At 44.5% G+C, this 18,796-nt stretch overlaps 1 protein-coding gene across 6 annotated transcripts in view; it reads right to left on the bottom strand.

Annotated features, from left to right (window-relative positions):
- Positions 1-18,796, bottom strand: part of FUT8 (fucosyltransferase 8) — a 133,259-nt gene that overhangs the window by 101,541 nt on the left and 12,922 nt on the right. The window contains exon 1 of one of the 6 annotated variants that reach the window (XM_075613531.1): positions 13,960-14,167. The exons of 4 other annotated variants lie outside the window; for them this stretch is intronic. The gene's annotated coding sequence lies outside the window, so the exon portion shown is untranslated. Of the gene's footprint in view, positions 1-4,438; positions 4,461-13,959; positions 14,168-18,796 lie in introns of those variants that run through there. One more of the 6 variants, XM_075613529.1, reaches the window with a different exon arrangement.

Raw genomic sequence — 18,796 nt, 5'->3', positions numbered from 1 at the left:
TATTTTCCAGGGATAAAAACCATACGTGAGCGGGGAAAAAAAGACTAGGAGAGGAAAACACCATCTTATGAAGAAGTCGTTACGTCTGGGATTTGGATCGGAAGAGTCTGATTTAGGAAGCAGTAATAGTATGGGAGATCTTACATAGCAAACAGACACGAAGGCGTTCTATTCCATAGGTCACCTTCCAGTTTAAGGTCATTTACAGTGCATTCTCTAAGTGGTCTTCCGGCACCAGGAGGGGAAATATTGGAATAGCACCGCTTTGTAAATATGGGCCTAAATGTTGTAGACTGGATATGGAAAAGATATACGAGTAATATTTTTGTGCGGCTGCAGAAAATAAAAAAAAAGTTTGTCTGGATAATGAAAATGTAAATGTATCTTCCCTGACCAGAGAGGAATCGCATAATTGGGAGAAGGAGCGGTTCAGTGAGTAAAGACACTGACTGGCACTATGGTTCAATTCCCGGTGTCGGCTCCTTGTGACCTTGGGCAAGTCACTTTATCTCCCTGTGCCTCAGGCACCAAAAACAAATAGATTGTAAGCTCCACGGGGCAGGGACCTGTGCCTGAAAAATGTCTCTGTAAAACTAGCAGCGCTATATTTATTATAATTGAAGCATCAGTCCAGCTTCTGTTTATTGTGAAGGGCCACCAACAGGTCCGGTTTTAAAGGATATCCCTGCTTCAGCACAGGTGGCTCAGTCTAAATTGAAACAAGGGGTGCCACGGGGGGCTGAATAACGGCACTCAAGCTACAGGGGCCCCACGGTTCCTGAGACATTTCACTTTGAAAATCTCTTACAGGAATTCTTGTAATGGGGGAACAATATGGCCACAGGGGTTCAGCCTCACTCTGGCGGCCAATAGAAAGCAGTGACATCATTGTGAGGTGCCATTCCAGTTTCTGACAGGGTGACCCCAGCAGCCATCTTTGTTTTTCCTGATAGAACTGGCAAGTGCTTAAAAATGAAAGACATTTTGGAGATCGGGGAGCTTTAGTTCATACAAGTATATAAAAAAAAAAACATTTTTTTTCATGGGCAATTGCTGCTTTAACCCTTTGCGTGCTGGCAAGGATCAGTCGGTGACCTCATTGATGGCGTTCTGCGCGGATGCAACCTCCCTTAGAAAAACGAGCACGTACATTATGACGCAGTCACTCCGGACCCCTGCAGTGCCAGATCTCCACAACATAGTAGCCACGTCTATAGCATTCATGCTGCAATGCTATCGCTATTGCCTTCATTGTACTGCGCCGCAGACTAGCTTGGGAAGATTATCCTTTATTCTTAATACGCAAAGATGAAGGGAAACCCCCCCACCCCCCCCCCAAAAAAACAGCAGCTTTGCTTCTCTCAATGGCGGCTGCACAAACCCCACCAGACCTCGGGAACGCAGGTACTCATACTACCCGGTGACAGCTTAAAAGGAAAGAAACCCTGTAGAGCAAGGTGAACAGATTGTGACTGACAAGCTTTGCCACAAGGTCATTGTGGTTGCAAATGAATCACACTTAGTCAATTAATGCAGGATGAAAGGCTTCTGGGGGCAAAACTCAAGGGACGTGTGTGTGTGTGTGTGTGTGTGTGTGTGTGTGTGTGTGTGTGTGTGTGTGTGTGTGTGTGTGTGTGTGTGTGTGTGTGTGTGCGTGTGTGTGCGTGTGTGCGTGTGTGCGTGTGTGCGTGCGCGTGTGTAGGCATAACAGGATGGCAGCAGGTGAAGAGAGAGCAGTGAAACCCAGCAAAGAGAATGATAAGAAGCCTTTCCCAATAAGTAAACATGAACGCTAATGCAAGCCATGAAATCGCTTAGTGCGCCGATGGCGTCGCCAACATAGCAGGATAAGGGTTAGGTTACTACACAAAAATCATTATAAAGTCAGCTTCGCTCTTTTTACAAATGAAGCATCAGTGCCTTACAGACTTAGGGTTGTGCCAACAATAATTTTTATTGTCTATATAAGAAGGAAAATATTTTTTCCTATGTAGCGCTGACACTATACACAGCGCTATACATTGGATTTAGCCGGCACACTAATAACCTTCCCGGAAGAGCTAACAATCTAATGTTGGTGCCCAGAGGCCCAGTGAGATAAAGTGACTTGCTCAAGGAGAGGGGATGCTGGAATTCACCCACTTCAAAGAGGCGAGTGAAATTACCACCGAGCTACTTCAAGCAATGCTCTGGCAAACAGCAGTACCGTCTAGGACAGGGGTTCTCAAATCCAAGTCTTCAAGCCTCCCTTAACAGGAAAGGTTGGTTTTCAGGATATCCCTGCTTCAGCACAGGTGGCTCTTCAACTGGGCCACCTGTGCTGAAGCAGGGACATCCTGAAAACCTGACCTGATGGTGGCCCTTGAGAACTGAAGCTACCCACTCCTGATCTATGATCTCAGCAGGAAGAGTAAATCGATACCCCCAGCCTATCTATTTTCAATGTGTCTAAGTATCTGGTTCTATTGCATAAATACGCCTTAATATACACATTACTGTAACACCTACAGTATAACCGGATCACTCTTTCCTGTTCCCATTACCTATATAACACACCAATTGTATTTAAGACATATATATATATATATATATACACCAATAGGGACCACATAGTATCCACACACACTTTTAGTTGTGCTACAAACTCTCACATTTCCACACCCACCCACACCATTTATATCCCTCTCACTCCACACACACCTTGTGTAGAGCACTGTTTATACTGTGGGCTCTCCATTCATTTTTATTCACACTGATACACATACACACTCTTTCTTCACTTGCTTTCAGTTACCCTTTGACACCTCTAGCCATAAAACACATCCACACCGGGGGAAGGAGAAGCACAGATAACATTCCAAGAGACACTGTTTTCAAGTTATCCTTGCTTCATTCATTGTAACATCGCCGGAAGAAGAGATCAGTGTATCTCGAAAGCTCGCACAAATAAAAGCATTTCGTTAGCCACAGAACGGTATCATCTATTTATTTTTTGATTATTGAAGCTCGGCTAACACGGTACTGATACCTCTACATGTAGATATATATAGATATATATAATATATATATAAAAATATATATAAAAATATATATATATATATATATATATATATATATATATACAGTATATGGTATAATGTTTAGGGTGAAAAGCGCAAGATACAACAATAAAAATAAGATGCTGTTTAAATGCCAATGAAAAAAATCTAGGTAGAAAATAAAACACTACATTTGACTGTACACGTTTAAGAGCCGGAGTCCTGATTTGCACTGTAACTGCCCTCCGCTAGCTCTGCAACCATCCAAATTCATGACAATGTAGTGATTTTTATGCAAGATATGCCGAAAAATAAAAGGGGTCCCATTTTTGGGTGAATGAAGTGTATATCTGAAATACAGTAGGAGTCCACCTTTGAATGTCCATCTTTTCTTCTTACTTCACTACGGCCAACAATATCCCATTTCATCTTTGAGCTGGTCTGCCAGTTCTTGCCGTGCTGCTTCACCGGAGAGAGTCCGGCAGTTGTACGTAGGCAGATTGAGAAATGAATGACAGCTGGTGTTTAACTTCCGGAGATTCTTAGCAGCCTCTGCCTTCATCCTCAACTCGGTCAAGCTAAGGGACAATCCGGCTGTGAAAGAATTAGGGTCATCGTTTTTCAATATCTTTGATCTTTGGGGGTTGAGGACTTGCCATGCCCACCTCAACTGCATGTTGGCGAGTACTCTAGCACTATGTATCTGGGTATACTGTTGAAGCTTTATTAGTATGGTGGAATTTGCCAACACAAGTGCCACAATACATTGTCTTAAACACCTGTTGCCACTTTCCTGCCACTTTAGTCCATGGCGACTCCAGCCGTGCGGAGGCGCGCTGAGGGAAAGCGGGTGCTTTCCCTGGCCTTAGTTCGCGCGCCGCCCGGTGAAGTGTCGGGGGGCGGGCCAGTGACGTCACGGAGCTGGTTCGCCCTCATTGGGCGAACCGTTCACGTGACCGGCCCTGCGCTCCCGTGAGCGCCGAAACTAAAAAAAAATTAAGTGCTACTACTCCGCACGCCTGCGGAAGCGTGCGCGAGCCCCTGCTAAAGCTGCTCTCATTGCGGCTGCAGGGGCTCACTGACAAGCGTCAGCGCGCCTCAGCACGGGTCAGCGCCTAAGCGCTGACCATGGACTCAGCCTTTGAGGCAGTGAGATAAGGATTTAAGGGAACATAGTGGGATATGAAAGTTCGTCAGAAAAAGCAGCCAGAATAATAATTTAAAATAGCGGCGGGCCGGACATATCGCAAGAAGAAATGACCATTGTTGGACAAAGATGACACTCGACTGGATTCCAAGGGATATCAAAAGACCAAGACGACAACAAAACGTTAGATGGGAGGATGAAATCAGAAAATGTGTTGGAGCGACGTGGAGAAGGTAGACTGTAACCGCAGTACCTGGGAGATCATTGGGGAGGCTCCATCCAGCAGTGGATCGATAAGGGCTGAAGATGAGATGATGATGATGATGATGATGATGATGATGATGATGATGATGATGATGATGATGATGATGATGATGATGATGATGATGATGATGATGATGATGATGATGATGATGATGATGATGATGATACCTTAACGCAGCAATCTGCAAAGATGGTCATTTTTTTTATTTATTTAAACTTGCTTTAAGAGATCTTTCTAACACAGTTTTTATTTTAGAAAGCTGGTGCTCGGTTAGGCGACATAAGCGTTTGAACCATGAAGGAATTAACAAAATCATGATTTTTAAACACTAATAAAACAAACAAACAAAAAAAGCCAGGAAATGCTGCACTGCGAATTAAAAAGGTCTATTGGCTTCTGGAGGGAATTGCCATTCTGCATTTACTATTCTGTCTTCATTAGATTGAAAGGTCTGGTTTCAGATTTTGGTTGTCACTATAAATCTATCACTTAAAAATAAAAAAAAGTCTAATTTCCTGAGAATATCACATAAAATAAATGTCTTTGAATAAGAGTTTAGAAGCATAACTCTCTTTTTTTTTTTTTTTTTAAACGGCCAGGGAAAAAAGCAAAAAAAAAAACTACAGGTACCATCCAAACGCGTCACGGAAGTAATAGGAGCTTAAATGTTTCCACCTGCTCTGTTTGGCTGGCGGCCCGTGTCTGGGACCACTATTTACAGAGAGTGCAAGGCAAAGCATATATACAAATACGTTCTAATCGATGCAGGGTAAAGGAAGTACCGAGACTAGGCGTTGTGTGTACACTGTGCAGAGTGATTGATAAAGGTTACAATGTCCGCAGCGGGACACGGTTTGCGGCCGCACAGAAACCCTAGCCTGCAGCAGCCTGTGTGTTTATTACAGCCTTCTTAAACCTATTTCAAACAATGCGGTAAATCAGGGGTAGCCAACTTCTGTCCTCAAGGGCCACCTACAGATCAGGTTTTAAGGATATCCCTGCTTCAGCACAGGTGGCTCAATCAGTGATTGTGCCACCTGTGCTGAAGCAGGGACTGGTTGAGCGACTTGTGCTGAAGCAGGGATATCCTGAAAACCTGGGGGGTGTGGGGGGCTTAAGGACTAGAGTTAAGCACACTTGCTTATGGTACCTTTAGGCTGCGGTCCCAGTCACTGATACAGCGCACACTTCGGCGTGCGCTGAGCCTATAAGCACCGCCCCACAGTGGGGCTGGGCCCAGTACTCACCTTCCCGCTGAAGGTGCAGCCGCACTGTACTCGCAGTTTTTTTTAACTCAATGTAATTGAGCTCAGAACTGGCGACGGAGGCGTGGCCACGCCCCCACCAGCGTTCACCCAATGAGGGCGAACCAGCCGTATGAGGTCATGGCCACGCCCCCACCAGCGTTCACCCAATGAGGGTGAACCAGCCGTGTGAGGTCATGGCCACGCCCCCGCAAAACCCCGACCACGCCCCCTCCCGTCGCAATCTCCCTCTCTCCCTAAAGACCGCAGATCGTGGGTAGCGCTGTGCATGCGCCGCCCCCCCCCCCCTGGGCGCGCGTGTCACAGTGATCACTGGGACCGCAGCCTAAGTCAGTGATTCCTAATAGGATTTCACCCAAAATAATCAGTACTGGCGACTGCCAGGCAGTATATTGGGGTCCTGAGCCCGTGTGGAGACTGCGCACTTAGTAAGGCCCCAAACAGCACCTTAGCATGGGGGTATAGCTGTCAGCAGGAGCTTCCGAAGTCTCTCCCCACAATGCTTTGCATCCACAGCAGCAAGGCATTGTGGGACGTGACTTTGGAAGCTCCCGCAGTGAGTGACAGCTATACCCCCCATGCTGCCTGCACGGGGGGCACGGCCATGACATCACCCGGCAGGTTCAACCTCATTGGCTGAACCGCTTGGGGGTGTGGCCAGCGCTCCATCATGAGTTGTGAGCACAGATTTCCTGTTTTCAGGGAAATCTGTTTGCACAACGCGGTAGTTAGCGGGCCCGGCCCCATTGAAGGACGGCTCTTGTCCCTGCAGCACCGCAGCAGCCAGCAGGGACCTGGCCTCTGTTGAGTCGGCAATAAGATTTATTAATTAGGAGTTGGCAGAACAAATGTTTTGTTGCAGGGAGTGCAGTGTGCAACAGGTCGGGAACCACTTCCTCAAGTAACCGTTCATGAAAATAATATGTTTTGTACTTTAAGTAACTACTATTTGTGCTGTTGGAATTAGTATTCAGGGGCTGAATCCGAAAAGCTATAAACTGTGAAACAAATACAAATGTTACACAAAAGCCAGTCCCTCCTAGCGGCAAAGTGTACTAATGGCAGTGATATATTTAAAGGGTCAGATCTGGGCGATTGATGCCTTTTTTTAACCCAAATCTGACACCTACCAGCATTTTTTAAAGTCACTTTGTAAACGCGCTGAGCTGACACCTGGAAGGGGGGTGATTTCAGAATAAAAAAGTGCTCGATAGCGCTCTAACAAACCCAAAGAATATAAAATAACCATTTAATAATGTGTAATACGTGACGGTGATATAAACAATTATGAATAATCGTGCCTAATAACAAAGTGCACTATATTAAATAAAAGTGAATAAGAGACTGAAAGACACACTACAACCCTTGAATAAAGACTGTTCTACTGTCTTGCATCAACTGTTACTCCAAAAAAGCCAGGGGAGCGTGTCTCGCAGTCATAGAAAATAAATGAAAAAACATCACATGTTAAAATGTAAATGTAAAACAGTAATGTTAAAATACAATGATTCTGTGTATGAAGCTCAAAAAATGGCTACTCACATAGATGTAGCCAAAATCAAGCCGCCATCCAACTTAAGGGGTGGATGTTCCCTGTGAATATGCAGCAGCCACCAGCGACCAATCTCCAAGGAAGAAAAGAAAAAAAGACCATATTGTGTAGACGGTATTATATTCTGACAATAGGTATACAAATGAAGGCTTACACTCTGAATGATCAAGATAGGCGAAAATGGATAGCGGGTAACAGGTACACAGTGAGTCGCGATCTCCTGGGTTCCTCGTTGTCCTCCGCTTCACCGGAACACTGTATCCACGCCGGGGCTCACGTCACGTCACTTCCGGTGCGTCGAGAACCGCCGGGCTCGATGGTAGGAGTGGATTCTCGGTGTTCCTTCTCTTGGGTATTGCTAGACTGAACACTCAACGCGTTTCGCCGTTGTGTGCTCACGGCTCCGTCAGCACACAACGGCGAAACGCATAGAGCTTCATACACAGAATCATTGTATTTTAACATTACTGTACTATGTGATGTTTTTTCATTTCTTTTCTATGACTGTGAGATACGCAAATGCCCTTGATTAATTGATCATCAGCAAGTGTGACCACCTCTATCAATGCCAAAGTTTTAGCAGTTTGCTGGTCTGGAGCATTCAGGTGTGAGTTAACACAATGCCAAGGAGGAAAGACATCAGCAATGATCTTAGAGAAGCAATTGTTGCTGCCCGTCAATCTGTGAAGGGTTATAAGACCATTTCCAAACAATTTAAAGTCCATCATTCTACAGTGAGAAAGATTAGTATGGCTTTATTTTTGTTAAATAAATCATGACACTGTGTAATATGTCATGTGTTATTGTTCATCTGAGGTTGTATTTACCTAATTTTAAGACCTGCTAAGGAACAGATGATTGATATTATGTCCTGATATGTAAAACCATGGAATTCAAAGAGGGTGTACTTATTTTTTTCACACAACTGATATATATATATATTTTATACACACACACACACACATACATACTGTATCTTTGCCGTTCTGCTTCTTTTTTATTTAAAAAATTGTATTACCTACATTTAACCCATTAAACGTACCGCTGCTGTTCACACTGGTCCCATATGAGACGGCTTAACAGCAAATGTCTCTACACTTTAGATCTCAACATCTACCAGCGCAATGCGTGTGAAACTCTGTTGGCGTTCGATAAAGTGTAAATTGATAAATTAGGACTAAGAGCATTTTTATCTACTCTGTGTTTCTTGTGAACTCTGCTCACATTACCAGCTTCTTTCTTCCCATTATGTTGTTAGTGGGCTGAGAAAGTTCTGCCTGCAGCGCAAACTGAATGTTAGCAGTAGTTACCAATTCCATGAATAATTCACAATGAAAGGTACAATTAAAAGGGAAGGGAATGGAGTGATTTTGTTTGAACACTGCAATATAACAAAGACACTATGTATGTATATATTATATTACATGTCTATGGAGAGACAGAGAGAGACAGTATGTGCTCTTGGGAAAAGGCCCCATTGGGAAACCGAAATGCTGAGCTAGAAAAGGCCTATTTATTGTACCGTTTGGTCTGCCGGCTTGTCCTGCCTTTCTGAACAGCACAGTTTAGTATGTTAGTAGAAGCCCCCGCTCTAATCTTATTGATTATCACGGTTATGGAGTATGTCTTGCTGCAATATGGGTAATTGCGTCCAAAGGGGACTACCCCCAAAACTTTGTGCAAGTTTTTCCACAGTCTGCTGAAATAAAAGTATGAAATCTTTAATTGATTCCTGAATTTTAAGTCTGTGTGCGAAGGATAAATATTATAAATTATACACACACACGCGCGCACTAGTAGCTAAATTGGGCAATATAATCTCGTAGAGAAGAGTATGAGTATACTTTGTATATTGCCCAGTTTAGCTGTGCATGTCTCATTATGCACACCCAAACTATAAGACCTAGAACAACCAAATTTGGAAGGATTACTCTATGTATCAGAATAATCGAGCTCATGCTTTGGATTCTCTCGAATACTCCGTAGGGGGCGCTGCGAGGAACGTTAGGTTCCACGTGGGCTCACATCTCCTATATACTGTATATTGGAAAGCTGTCTGTGCGCGGCATTTAGACACCTCGTAAAATATGGTAGCCACATTTTGCATGATAGCTCCTTAGATTAAGGGGCAGGTTTTAGTCTGTTTGGAAATATTCTATTTTTAATTCAGTCAGTTGGCTTGTGAGGAGAAAGTAAGGATGGAGAAGGAGAGAGGCGGAAAGAACTGGGGACATCATAAGGTATTAAAGGAAAGTGATGGGAGGGAGAGAGATGAGGGGGGGGGAAGGGGAGTAGGGGAGTAGGGAGGTGAGGCGGAGGGGAGGGATGAGGTTGGGTTGAGGCTACGGCCCCAGTCCTCCCTGCGGCACGTGCAGAGACTACAGCCGCAATCAGCGGTCTGTAGGGAAGATCTAGGGGAGCACGGGGCCATGGCCATGACAGGGCATATCTGCCTGGCCATTGCCTGCACGCGGCCACGTGACCGTGGCACGGGAAGACAAAATTCTTGTCTTTCCCGTCAGTGAACATGTCACTGACACACACACACACACACACACACACACACACACAGGGTCCTGCCCCATAGAGGGCTGTGCTGTGTGTGGCGCACACGCCGCCGTGACCACCGGGGACTTAGCCTTAGAATTCGCAAGCGGATACTTTCAGTGTGTGTGTGTGTGTGTGTGTGTGTGTGTGTGTGTGTGTGTGTGTGTGTGTGTGTGTGTGTGTGTGTGTGTGTGTGGTGCATTAAAGAAGAGACAAGCAGCAATACTACATTCCCTTTTCTCTTATTTGTATATGTAAAACATGTGACAATGTGTAATAATAATAATAATAATAATAATAATAATATAATAGCATGTTCTTGTATAGCGCTGCTAGTTGTACGAAGCGCTTTACAGAGACATTTTGCAGACAATGTCCCTGCCCCGTGGAGCTTACAATCTATGTATTTAGTGCCCGAGGCACAGGGAGATAAAGTGACTTGCCCAAGGTCACAAGGAGCCGACACCGGGAATTGAACCAGGTTCCCCTGCTTCAAACTCAGTGTCATTGTTTTCACTGAGCCTCTCCTCCATTCTTACCTAAGCTGGCAATCATTTGGCGCTCCTGTTATAAATCTGTAAAAATCATGATTGTGTGCCTAAAATAATGGCTTCTTCAGTCAGTGTAACTCAGCAGCTACAATGTATCCTTATATTACTGCAGTAACATGATATATTGTTACAGTTTGCAGCTTAAACTGCTGGGAACATTTGCAACAAATTATCCCAAACAGGAAAGTGTTGCCAATATCTTGCACTGCTGGGGAGGTGGGTTAAAGCTGCAGATCAAGCAATATCCTATGTGCGTTTTTATTTTTAATAAATCAGTTCAGTACTATGAGAAAATACTTATAGCATTATTATTTATTAAACAACTCTGAATGACATTTCTAATGTATTATAATATAACAAGCATTTTTTGTTTCTGTAGCAACCATTTACAAAGTCACATCCCCTTCCTCTTCTGAAACAGGCTATGGCACACTTCTTTTTGAGCCCTGCCCTGTCTCTAGCAGTGCACCAATTTTATCTAGTGACTGCCTGATCACATGATCTTCTCCACAGACCTTTGCATCTTCGATCCTCTTCTACTGCACTGACAGCCATTTAGTGAACCCCTGAGCCGAATCTTTGCCAATCAATCACAGGAGAACAGATCGATCGGCAACTTAGCTAATTACTTATCACTGTGTGGATTGTATTGATGCACATATTAAAGGGGAAATAAAAATAAAAACGGCAGCTGCTTTAAAACCCGCTATAGAAATCAAAGGATGCTTTAAAACTCATTAAAAATGGCATTAACAGTTAAATAATAAAACAATTTAAAAATACAGTATTATCTAAAACTACAGAACTAATTTAAAAAAAAAAAAACATATAAGATTTCCCGTTTTGCTGCTTCAGCTCCCGTGCACAGATCATGTTGCAAGTGCTTTGTTTCCAAACATAATTTTACAATACCAGCACTTATTTTTTTTATGCACACAAAACACAGTAACGTTTCCAGCACAAACATTCCTGGCGTGTCGCTGAGAACCTTTAATGGACTGGCAGTGTGTGTTTTGTAGCGATCAAGAGCAAGATAAGATAAAAGACTTTATGCAAACACACCGTTAACCGTCAATGACACTGCGGGTGGCAGTCCCACTTGGCAAGCTGCTCATTTTGCAATAACGTGTACCGTAAATAACTTCCCAATTATATTTGCACATATACTATTTGTATATAGTACAAATATTCCTCTGTATAAATATTGATGGATCGGTTTAAACTAGACTTTGGGGGGGGGATAAAATAAATATATGATATTTTTGAAAAATCTTAAATGTTTCAATGGTTTAAGTTACATGGAGGATTGGAAAAGAAGGGTGATTGTTCATCTTGTCTGGGCTCCCCTTAATAATAAGGTCATAAGCTTTATGGGTGTCCACAATGTTTGAGGGTCAATTAAGAGATGAAAATGGGTAATCCTGCCTCGGAGGGGAGCATGGTTAAAGGTTCTGACCACAAAGAGGTTGACACCACATTAAAAGGTGCAATCCCACACAGCTTTCTGCAAATAACAGTCGCATTTGGCTTCCCTAAACAAATGTAACTGTGCTAATACCCAAAATGTTGCTTTTTGGGCACTGTATTACAAATAGCACTTCTAAGGTCTTGTACATAGCAAGCGCATGCGTGCGACCGAGCGCATGACGTCACGCGCGCCTGTAGCACAGGCCACCTGTGGCCCGTGGGGTCTGGAGGAGGAGACGTGATCAAGAGCAGCTCCAATTCAATGCTTGGGGGCGTGGGCGTGACGTCACGTGAGCGGTTCGCCCTCATTGGCTGAGCCGCGCACGTGATCCGGCCGTTGCGAGACAAATTCAAAGATTTTGTCTTGCGAAAAATTGGTCGCGCCCGTGCGCATTGCCTTCCAGGCGTTTGTGCGCGCCGCGCGTGAAGTCGCCATGACTATGGCTGTGGGCTTAGGGGCCTCTGAATGTGGGTCTTTGTAAATCAAGTGTTTGCTACACTGTTACCACACCCTGTCCTTATCAGAGAGGCAATACAGATAAGGGGAGGTGGGGAGAGGGCTCTGCCTGTGCAAACTCTTGTTGAACACACGCTGACATCAGACAGAAGGAAATAAACCCTCTCCCAAGTGTCACATCACTGTGTTTACATAATAAACTTGAAAAAAAATGATTTAAAAAATACCTATAGCTGTCAGATTTAGGTAAAAAAAATAAAAAAACAACCTTGTTTAACCCCTTAAACACACCACTGCCATCAGCTGGGACTGATTGAGCCAACGGTGGTGAAGCAGGGACTTATTCATCCACCTATGCGGACGCTGCTACCGATTGAGCCACCTGTGCTGAAGCAGGGATATCCTGAAAACCTGCCCTGTTGGTAGCTCTTGGGGACTGGACTTGGCTAGCCCTGAATTAGACAAATCAAAATTTTCAGACAAGCTTTGAAATGCCCTTTCCATCCTGCAGATATTGAATACAATCAATTTCTTCATTAGATAAATACTGGCTGTTTTATCGATCTTGGAGCCAAAAAGGCCAGCCGTGCCTTCCCTCATACTACGTTACTGCCTGCTGCGAGAACAGGAAATACGCATCCACAGCTCGGCAGGGAAAGGGAAAAGCTCCTCCGATGCGTCTCCTCGGGCGGCTCAGTGGAACGGCCGCATGTAAACGTCACGCGGAATATAGCTTTCTTAACGTGGTTATGTAGATCCCAACCTGTGCATCTTAAAACAGCAATCGCCGACAAGATCTTATTTGCCATATACTGCATCAACCAGGGGGTCCCGCAGCCCCATCTAACAAGCAATGTGGATTGGTCTGCAGGACTGTAAGGTTGGGTGGGGAGCAAGAAGACAGAGGTACAGTAGTGGTGACACTTTATAGATCATACTCGAGCACAGTGCTCAGGAGATTGTACAAAGAAGGGCTACCAAAATGGGGCATGGTCTACACCAGGGGTTCCCAAGTGCAGTCCTCAAGGCCACCGAACCGTCAAGGTTTTAAGGATATCCCTGCTTCAGCACAGGTGGTTGAGTCAAAATAACTGAGCTACCTGTGCTCCAACAGGGGTATGCTTAAAACCAGACCTGTTGGGGGTTCTTGAGAACTGGAGTTGGGAACCATTGGTCTACACCAGGGGTTGCCAACTCCAGTCCTCATGGGCCACCACGTGGTCAGGTTTTCAGGTGGCTCAGTCGAAGATCTGTGCTGAAGCAGGGATATCCTGAAAACCTGACCAAGTGGTGGCCCATGGGGACTGGAGTACACCACCCCTGACCTAGACCAAAAGACTAATCAAAAAAGACTAAAAGGACCCGACGACGTGTAGAGCTTGGAGAGATAGGTGAGGGGGGGGGGGATATGATTGAAACTTTCAAATATATCCAGGGAGATGGAAGAGAGAGAGGAAAGAGCTAGAATAAGAGGTCATTCTCTAATGCTGAAGGGTGAGAGGCTCAGGGGTTATGCGAGGAGTGACTTCTTCATAGAAAGGGAGGTCGCTACATGAAATAGCCTCCCAACTGAGGTGGTAGAGGCTGTCTTAAATATTAAAGAAAGTCAAGGATTACATACAGTAGGGTCTGAGGTTTGGGGAGGATTAAGTGGGCAAAGTGCTTCTTACCTGCCTTAAGAGTCCACATGTGTATTTATCCAATGTTAAACATAGCACGAGTCACATTCAATAAACACCACATTTTGCCAAGTAATTACACATTACCAGGATTCATTTATGTGATGTAAAGACAAAGCATTTCCTCACAATCAGGGGTGCTGTGTAATCGGGACAAGAACTGGAGATACTAGTCTATCCGTGGTTCTTTTTAAGTGAAGGCGACCGCAGTTCTCATTCGGAGGATATGAGATAGCCGTTCGGAATTCAGGAAATATATATGAATGAGGGAAGACTCGGTGCCAAGAAAGGGCGTTGCCACCCGTGTCTGTAGCTGGGAAACTGAGATTTCCGCCCATGTATCCATCCAGCTGTTCAATTTGCAGTGCATGCCAGTTATACACAACTGCACTTTCAAGATGTAGTCTGCTCCAACTGTAATATAGTGGGTGACGGTGAGAGAGATCCTTAAAACCTGACCTTCTGGTGGCCCTTGCAGACTCGAGTGCCCACCCCTGCTGTACAGTCTGTCGTCACCTCGTTTTCCCCCCTGTTGACTGTTTTTTTTCTTTAACAAAGTATTTTACTCTTAATAAGTGAGCCCCAAACCTAAATTAATATGGCTGCTAATCTCCTCTCACTTGGTGACATTGGTGGATCGCAAAGATCCTCATCTGAGAAGACGAAGATAAGTTTATTTGTAGTCTGCATGGAAAGCAACTCTGTGCTGCCTGACGGAGAGGAGAAAGTGAGCATACACAGCAGGAGTTGCCGTGTAAACACTCTATGGCAGGCTTTTGGCCTTTCAAATAAAATAAACAGGTAGGACACTTTTTTTTTTTAACCTGCCACGCAAAGCTGCTTCTATGGTTTAAGAAACTATCAACACGCTCACTCAGAATACTGCCTTGTATTTTCATTCTAACTACAAAGTGCTTGTATGTATGTATGTATGAATGTATGTATGTCTTTATTTATATAGCGCCAATAATGTACATAGCGCTTCACAGCAGTAATATACGTGACAATCATATAAATAATACATAAAGGGGAGAAGTGCTTCAGACATAAAAGTAACATTTAAGATAAGGAGTCCCTGCTCCGAAGAGTTTACAATCTAATTTGTTGGTAGGGAGAACGTACAGAGACAGAAGGAGGACGGTAAGTGTGTCTGCAAGGGGCCAAGGTTAATGTAATTTAACCATACTGTAGTAATGTCACTGCCTTCACAAGATGCATGCCCTAATTCAGGTCTGCACAACTCCAGTCCTCGAGGGCCGCAAACAGGCCAGATTTTCAGGATATGCCTACTTCAGCACAGCTGGCTCAATTAGTGGCTCAGTCATACTGATATCCTGAAAACCTGGCCTGTTTGCGACCCTCGAGGACTGGAGTTGTGCAGGCCTGCCCTAATTACTCATTTAATAGGCAAAGCTGTAGCACACACACACACATTTTTGCAGACACAGTCCCTGCCCCGCAGAGCTTACAATATATGTTTTGGTGCCTGAGGCACAGGGAGATAAAGTGACTTGCCCAAGGTCACAAGGAGCCGACACCGGGAATTGAACCAGGTTCCCCTGCTTCAAACTCAGTGCCAGTCAGTGTTTTTACTCACTGAGCCACTCCTTCTCCTTCAAAGGTGCAGTCCCACCTAGCAGGTAAAAATATATATATAAACAACTTGGTGTAATTGGCTTCCTTAGGAAGATTAAAATCAGCCTAACAGGAACTGTATTACTTCTGTCTTTCTTAATCAAATAAAAGGTGCTTTCCATTTTTCTTTAGACCCGCTGAATTCATGCATATCCCCCAGTTATGTTCGTCTATTTGACAAATGATGGTGTAAGATACTTCGTTGGCTGTGTTACCCGTTAATGCAGCGGTGCTCAATTCCAGTCCTTAAGCCCCCTTCCCCCTCCCAACAGGTCCGGTTTTCAGGATATCCCTGCTTCAGCACAGATGGCTCAATCAGAAGCTCAGTCGAAGACTAAGCCTCTTATTGAACCACCTGTGCTGCAGCAGGGATATCCTGAAAACCTGTCCTGTTGGGTGGGCTTGAGTACTGGAGTTGAGCACCCCTGCTTTAATGCACCAACATATCAGTGCTACAAAGTTATCAAATGCATAGGCTGAAGTAGAGGCCTGCTGCAGTGTGGCGCGCTTGTGCACAGGATGACCTTGTGCGATTAATATGTTGGGCCATTAAAAGATATCGCAGCCCATGCAGCATCTTACACTGGTGCTGTGCTGAACTTACACTATACCTGCGTTACGGTGAATGCGCCGCGCTGAACTTACACTATACCTGCGTTACGGTGAATGCGCCGCCCTGAACTTACATTATACCTGCGTTACGGTGAATACACCGCGCTGCACTTACATTATACCTGCGTTCCGGTGAATACACCGCGCTGAGCTTACCATATACCTACGTTACAGTGAATGCGCAGCGCTGAGCTTACATTATACCTGCGTTACAGTGAATGCGCAGCGCTGAGCTTACATTATACCTGCGTTACAGTGAATACACCGCGCTGCACTTACAATATACCTGCGTTACAGTGAATACACCGCGCTGAGCTTACATTATACCTGCGTTACAGTGAATACACCGCGCTGCACTTACAATATACCTGCGTTACAGTGAATACACCGCGCTGCACTTACATTATACCTGCGTTACGGTGAATACACCGCGCTGCACTTACATTATACCTACGTTACGGTGAATACACCGCGCTGAACTTACATTATACCTGCGTTACGGTGAATACACCGCGCTGCACTTACAATATACCTGCGTTACGGTGAATGCGTTTGAAGTGGTCTCAACGGTAGTGAACACTGCCCGGCTACTAGGGGACGAAAACCAAGACAATGAAGAACTGACCACTTGAAATGTTGCATGACAATATTTTGCATTAAATCTGCACAGAAAAATGTTATGTTCCCTGCATCTCAAATAAAAAATATTGCCTTTTACAGCGACTGAACTCAGACTATTGTGTTTTGAATAAGATCAGAACATTTATGGCGGATCTGTCCCTAGTAAGGGGCGATGCCATCAACTCAACAAAACTAAAAACATACTTAACCAACTCTTCAATCTAACGGACTCCAAAAATAATTGGATGACCTTTAAAGGGTCCCTCTTTCCTAGGACCAGAATGAACCACCAGCCTTGACATGGTGATGGAGTTATATACTGTGTATATATATACTGTGTAAGTGACCGACACGTTTTTTTTTTTACCAGTAAGCTTTTTTTTTAAACATATTTTTTTAAGTCAATCTGTAGACAAGGTGAGCGGAGACTTGGGAGGAGTTATTTCCTCTGGCTGCTCCCTTCTGTCTGATAGTAATGAGCTGTGCAGCACTTTGCACAGACAGCAGTCTAGGATATGCAGCTGCCATGGTAACCCCCTAACCTCACCCTACAAACTCCTAACCCGCTATCCGCTTACCTTAACCCCCTAATGCCAACGCTAATCTTGACCCTAAAAACCTTAACTCCTTACCCCAACCATATAACCACACCCTAAAAAGCTTAACCCCTTACCCTAAAACCCATAAAGTAAACCCCTAATGTCAACACTAATCACCCACCTTAGGGGCGAAACAGCCAGCGGCAGCTGAACAGCAGGGATGAAAAGTCCCATTTCTCAGGCAGAGCCCCATCACCCCCTCCCTCGCGTTATTGGCTCTCCAACAGGAAGAGGGTGAGCTACAGCAGGGGTTCTCAACTCCAGGCCTCAAGCCCCCTAAACAGGTCAGGTTTGCAGGATATCCCTGCTTCAGCCCAGTTGGCTCAATCAGAGGCTGATTGACAAGCCCCCCCCCCCTCCCCCATTTCATCAGAGACCCTGATGGAAAAAAAATTCTTCTTAATTTACAAATAAACAAAAAGTCAATTTTTTACCTTTAATTCTTTTTAATTACTTAAAAATCACAACTATGTTTAGGGAAGAGAAATCAGAATTTTACATAATTTAGCAACTCAATGGCAACCAGCTGCTTTTGAAGGCTTTTCCACCTTTATTTAATGTAGATCAGAGGTGGACAACTCCAGTCCTCAAGGGCTACCAACAGGTCAGGTTTTAAGGTTATCCCTGCTTCAGCACAGGTGGCTCAATCAGTGACTGAGCCACCTGTGCTGAAGCAGGGATAGCCTGAAAACTTGGCCTGCTGGTGACCCTAGAGGATTGGAGTTGGCCACCCCTGATGTAAATTATAAGTCTGACATTAAATCCCACTTTTTTCTTCCTTGAAAATAAAGGCAGTCCTCAATTATCCAACGGAATCCGTTCTGGAAGTAGAGTTGGATAGTGACACCTTGGAAAGCAAGTTCCATGTTAATGTGTGCTGCTAATTTATTAGCGAAATGCAACCCAAACCACAACTTACTACAATCTAGGTTCCTAAGACTTGGTGCCCCAGCCATTGCCAAACCAATTGCTTCCATAGTCAACTCTATCCTGTCTGCAGGCCATATCCCTAAGACCTGGAAAACTGCCAGAGTTGTCCCAATCTTCAAACGTGGGGACACAAACACTGTCTCAAACTACAGGCCAATCTCTCTTCTCCCAATACTATCCAAAGTCATGGAAAAATGTGTCCACTCCCAACTAAGCGATTACTATACCAAGACAAATTTCCCTAGCCAATTCCAATCTGGCATAGGGCAGCATGCTTTAAACTGGTTTATGTCCTATCAGGTAGATCCCAACATGTGTCAATCTCAGGCTCTAACTCCAACCCCTTGGATATCACCTGTTGTGTCCCGCTAGGCTCTGTTCTGGGGCCCCTACTCTTCTCAGTGTTCATCAATGATCTTCCCACAGCTTGT

This window comes from Ascaphus truei, chromosome 9 (assembly GCF_040206685.1).
Source record: "Ascaphus truei isolate aAscTru1 chromosome 9, aAscTru1.hap1, whole genome shotgun sequence".
In the NCBI taxonomy this organism is placed as follows: Eukaryota; Metazoa; Chordata; class Amphibia; order Anura; family Ascaphidae; genus Ascaphus; species Ascaphus truei.
Note: the sequence above shows the minus strand (reverse complement) of the source record. Positions and strands in the feature narration are given on the sequence as shown.